This window comes from Xyrauchen texanus, chromosome 32, assembly GCF_025860055.1.
Source record: "Xyrauchen texanus isolate HMW12.3.18 chromosome 32, RBS_HiC_50CHRs, whole genome shotgun sequence".
NCBI lineage: Eukaryota > Metazoa > Chordata > Actinopteri > Cypriniformes > Catostomidae > Xyrauchen > Xyrauchen texanus.
The window spans coordinates 3,182,788-3,188,892 of record NC_068307.1 but is presented as its reverse complement, the minus strand read 5'-3'; the positions used below and the strand labels follow the sequence as shown (position 1 = coordinate 3,188,892).

Genomic DNA, 6,105 nt, shown 5'->3' with positions numbered 1-6,105 from the left:
TACAATTGCTGTTTTATAACAGAAAACACTGACTATTTTGCGACAGCTAGGGGTCAGTTTACGGCTCTCCACATTCGTTTAGAAGGTATCCGCAAACGGTGACTTACTGTCGTAACACAAGTATACAATGTTTAAAACGCGGAGGATGTTATTACATATACTACTAATATGACAAAGGCACCTCTCATGAATATTAATCGTGCTTATGTTGCTTCGTAACCTTTTTAAGGCGTCAGTCACGAAACTAATCAACACTCTTAAAGGGCTGTTCACACCGAACAAATTTTCGCGTCCATCCGCACTGATTTTCAATGTAAACACGTTCTAGACGGACGTCTTTAACCGTTGCGCGGCGTCTCGTGGGTAGCGGCACTTTTTTAGACACGGTAAAATAAATAAAAAGCTTCGACTGTTAAAAAACGCGTCTTTTGTTCCGCTTGTCGCACTGGATCTCACTTTATAACCACACGGCCATGTTCGAGTGAACGGCCCCTTCATTGGTCAGCTGGCTAGCGCACGTTTCCCATCAGCCAATCAGATGTACTCTCGCTACGCAACGTAATAAATATTCATAAGCCTTTGTATTTCACTAGTTCCGCTTATTTCATCAGCGTCTTGCGTCCTCTACAGATTTTAAATAGTCACTGCATGGGTGTTTGACGCGCTGCAGTGCGGACCAGCGCAAAGGATGCGCGAACGGACACTTGCGTTAGGACTTTATTTATTCATCGAAATGCATTCGATGGTTCGGTTATCTCGATAGAATAATATACGGATTATTAGTCTTAATTATCCATCGTCTAGGCTGCTGATGCTCGCTGTGAATCGGAGCGCTCATCACATGCCAGATCTGTGTATTTGCTATAACCTTGGATCTTTATGCCATAAACTGTTTGCTTGGTTTTAATTTCATATGCATGCTATTTTAAATTTTAAGACCGCTTCCAGTAGGTGTTTTTTGTGTGCAATACATTAGCGTTGATTTATCAGTGCGGCTGAAGAGTGCTTTATTACATGCATAAAATACAATGTAACGGGTAACAGATTCAGGTTCGACTTTTTGACAAGTCAGGTGTTTCTGAGTAGTAAAACCGCTAGTGATGTGAGCGCACCTGGAGAGATTTTGTGCACAATGGAGCATCAAGAATAAGAAGCAAAAATCGGGCGGTTTATGTTTTTAAAGAAGCTGATGGTTTGTGTCACCGTGAGGTCCCAAATGAAGATTTCAAAACGACGAAAAGGACTTCCTTTTCGTAGTCTCTGTGCCAGGTAGGGTCATTGCATCCAGTTGCTTTTAGCTACAGGGCTTTGCTATATTTCCTTTCTAATTAGAGCATGTGAGATAATCTGGAGTAAGGATTGCAATGAAATGTAGCTCTGAAAAAACTTGCCATACATTGTTATAGTGCTTTTTGTAAATCAGTTTGAACATACTGTATGCATTTCATACAAACTTTACTCCACATCTGTGTTTATATGCTTTCAAACACAACATTGATGCATTAAAAAAAAGCATTGCATATACTGTATTTAAAGTCTTGTCTTTCTCATTGTCCCGTACTGTATGTGTTGTATTGTTCTGTACTTTTGTGTATGATCTGTGTCCATTTCACTGTATTGCACATACCAGTATGTTTTGTGTTTCCTTCAGTTCACAGGGCTTCCGTTACCGCAATCTCTTTTCGTAATGTCAAGTCAAAGACACATATTTTTCCTTTTTTGCACATCAGCTTATGATTCAATAATGCATGCCTCACCTTTCTCTGGGGCATTGAGTACAAACTGACCTCTGTGACATTCATCCTTATGGATTGAGTTTCTGTCTGACCCATGCTTGCCTTAAGATGGATGGTGAGTGTCATAAAAGTCAAAGAACACAAGAAGACCTGACATACACCCTTTGAGATATTTAGACAGTACAGAGGCCTGCTGCCACAATCCGATGTGCCAAATCCTTGATAACTGGCGTACAGCCAAAGGACAACAATACAACTGAATTTTAGAGGAATAGTTCACCCAAAAATGAAATCTCTGTTATGATTTATTCACCAACATTTATGATGTTGTTCCAAACTCAAAAGGAGGACTTGTAAAGAATGTTACTGGCCACTCTCTTCCATATAATAGAAGTGAAAGGGGGCTGGGTCTGTCAAGCTCCAATTTAAGAAAATAAACGCTATCAAAGTGGCCCATATGACTTGTGTTACTATACACATACATGCGAAGATTATCAGTGAATAACGACTTAAATTTTGCATGGTTCATAAGACTTAGAATATAGCATACGAGTCGCATGGACTACTTTGTATGGATATTTCAGAGGTGCTTTTTGATATTTTGAAGGTGGACGAATCCAGTCCCCATTCACCTTTATTTTTATGTTTAGGGCGTTATGAAATATGTTGTTATTTTCTTTCAAAATTCCGTTTTATTTATTTATTTATTTAGCTTAATTTAGCTTAAATAGTATGCAATTATTAATGCTATATTATCATTATTACTACTGCTACTACTTTATTGAATATTGCATGTAGAGTTTAGGGTTAATATTTGTCGCATTTTCTCAATTTCACGTTTCTAGTTAAATGAAGCTTTTATTTTGACGGAAAGCAAGATGTTTTTGACGGCTTCACTTCTCACCTCTGGGAAAGCAGTTCCCCATATGCGCTAATGTGCTTGTTAAACTGCAAAAGCCTATGCTTTAATTCTATAAATATATAGTCTGCATGTGCTGCGCACTTCACAGTGAATAAAGCGCTCTGCTCTTTGTCATTAATACACACACAGAGCTCATGTGATGTTAATGACGCTGTTAGTGTAAAGCAGCGGCTTCTCACATTCACTTCCTGTTGAAGCACGCAGTCATGTATATTTGTTTAATTAAATCTCAGCCTTTTGTGGTTTAATTATCACACTCGGTCTTATAGCATGTTAACATATTTTAATTTGATTGATTGTGCATTTATCCATTTACTTTATACCAAATATGTCAAATTCTGTGACATTTCATATTTTATAGGTAATTAAATTGTTATGAATGGATTTTGCGATAACGTCCTTGTTTTCCAAATCGCGGAAATCATAGGGCCCTGTGTGTTCCACGGAAAAGAGGAAGTCGTATGGGTTTGGAACAACACGTGTAACTGTTTTTCGTAAATGACGACAGAATTACAATTTTGGGGTGAACCGTTTCTTTAAAACAAGAATTGAGATCAATTGACAGCACTCGTCCCTCCTTTCCTTAAAAAACAAAACAAAAAAATACTAATCTGGGTGACCGTGAGACACTTACAATGGAAGTGAATGGGGCCAATCTGACCTAAAACAAGACGTAAACAATATCTGTGGTAACATGTTTTAAGTGTGATAAAATAAAGTTAAATCCAATTTTACCACTTTGTTGCCATGACAGCGTAAACCTTAAAATGACAATTTAAACAACTTTACAGCTCATATCATACAAGATTTAACAGAATACTTAATGTAAGTGCTTTTATAAAATTATTTATACTGCCTAGGGCCCGACGTCACGTGCCTCGGGAGGCCCCATTAACATGTCCAAACATAAATGAGCAAGTCATAAGATTAAGAAACATGGATGACTTTTATTTTGAAATTCTCTGCAGTCCAATGGTTTTACTATCGCACACTCAATCAGGCAGTGAGCAACATGAACGGACCTGATCATTTAACATACAAATCACAATGACGGTGAAAACGGAAAACAAAATATTAAGTATGAAATGGGCTCTGAATAATCACAAATAACTGAAATTTACAACAAGTACAATTACAGCAGTGTGTCTTAAATCGGCAAGAAGTAAAGCTATGTAGTACACGCTAATCTGCATAATTTATTCATGAAGCTTTACTGGGAACTGGGCGTGGCTTCTTATAACAGTATTATTAGACACAGATCGCACAGCTTGCTGAATAATGCGCACGCCAGACAGAAACAGGAATTAAGTTATGACAAATGTTGCTTTGTGGCTATTTGAGGCTTATTTTGTGTAAAGGATAGCATGTTTATAGGCCCTATTTAAAATATGTAATTTTATGCATGCATAATTCCCCACTTGATGATTTTTACTGATGTTTTAACTTTTATTCACTTCTGCACACATTCTTGCCAACTTTTTCTAAATACATTTTTACACATTGTTAATTTCAAGCATTGTCAGCAGCGTCCTATACAATTAAAACTATTTAAATCTATTTTAAACAGCATTTTCTTACATTTTCGTTACTTTCATGGGTAACATGTACACTTGTATTTGTTAACATTAGGGTTAGGCAACCCTACATTAGTTAACATGAACTAACAATGAACAATACTTAATAATCAGTAGTTAATACAATATGAACTAACACGAATGACATAAATTGACATTAGCCAAGATTAGTAAATGCTGGAAAATTGTATCATACGTTGTTAATGATACCTAATGCAAAGCTTGTTGTAAACCCAGTAATTATCATACTTGCAGTGTCCATGACCTCATTATAATTGAGACACTAGTTTATTTGTACTTCTAGAAAAAAAGTTGAAATGTGATGAAAATAAGGCAATTAAATGGTAACTTAAAATACACATATTCCGTTATGCATGCATGTACATTTTAACCTAACATCAAAAAAGCTATTGGACATGTTATTTGTCATCTACCGAGCTATATACAGTAATATGCTTCTTCTTTAGTGCTCATCATGTTTGCAGTGGTTCTATGGATGTTTTAAAGTTATGACAATGTTCATACCAGGGGGGTAGGGGCGTGCGATATTTACAAAAAAAATTATATCTCGATATTTTATTCCGTTTTATTTATTTATTTATTTTGCTTAATTTAGCTTAAATAGTATGCAATTATTAATTATATATTATCATTATTACTACTACTACTACTACTTTATTGAATATTGCATGTAGAGGTTAAGGTTAATATTTGCATTTAATATTTCAATTTCACGTTTCTAGTTAAATGGAGCTTTTATTTTGGCATTTTGACGGAAAGCAAGATGTTTTTGACGGCTTCACTTCTCACCTCTGGGAAAGCAGTTCCCCATATGCGCTAATGTGCTTGTTAAACTGCAAAAGCCTATGCTTTAATTCTATAAATATATAGTCTGCATGTGCTGCACACTTCACAGTGAATAAAGCGCTCTGCTCTTTGTCATTAATACACACACAGAGCTCATGTGATGTTAATGACGCCGTTAGTGTAAAGCAGCGGCTTCTCACATTCACTTCCTGTTGAAGCACGCAGTCATGTATATTTGTTTAATTAAATCTCAGCCTTTTGTGGTTTAATTATCACACTAGGTCATATAACGTATTAACATATTTTAATTAGATTAATTGTGCATTTATCCATTTATTTAGTCAAATTCTGTGACATTACACATTTTATAGGTAATTCCGTTTTTATGACTGGCATGCGATATTTACAAAAAATTATATAGATTTTGCCGATAACGATAAACAGTTGATATTTTGCATCCTTCAAAATGTTTTGTAGGAGTCTTATATTGTACTAGTTCCCTCTTACAACATATTAATAGCATAACATGATAATGATTGTTGATCTTATTAATCAAACAATATATTGAAGGAAAAGATCAATTAATTTTTTTATTATTCTTTATTATTTAAAACTGAAGAATTAAATGTAAAAACAATACAAAACACCGCTCTGCTGTAAGGTGAACTGTGCAGCATACAAGCAAGAAACAAAAATATGACGTTGTCATAAAAGTCACCAAATGCAAACTTCTTTCAAACACAGCACAAGAAAAAATAAAACAATTATTGCATTTGTAAACAAATTACATCCTTCTGTAAAATTTAGCATATAGTCAAAGATGCAACAAAAAAAAAAATGCCCAGGCAGTGTGTATCTTGGGTCTAACATCTTCAAAAGTTGTTTAAAATCATCTCTCTCAACCACTTGAATTGTCACCGTGTCTTTTGCGACGTAATTAGTGAAAGCGTTTGTTATTTCTTGCCATCTGTCGTAAGGAACGTTTTTGCTAAACGATTTGGCCAAAGTTTGAGTGTGTGTTTTTGCTTTTACCCTGTCATCTGGAGGCGTGTTGTGTTCAGTTGAC

At 35.5% G+C, this 6,105-nt stretch overlaps 1 protein-coding gene across 1 annotated transcript in view; it reads left to right on the top strand.

Moving 5' to 3' along the window:
• The first annotated feature begins 155 nt into the window (after positions 1-155).
• The window catches only part of ttbk1a (tau tubulin kinase 1a), a 59,742-nt gene continuing 53,792 nt past the window's right edge, over positions 156-6,105 (top strand). Inside the window, exon 1 of the mRNA XM_052101860.1 lies at positions 156-1,269. The gene's annotated coding sequence lies outside the window, so the exon portion shown is untranslated. The remainder of the gene's footprint in view (positions 1,270-6,105) is intronic.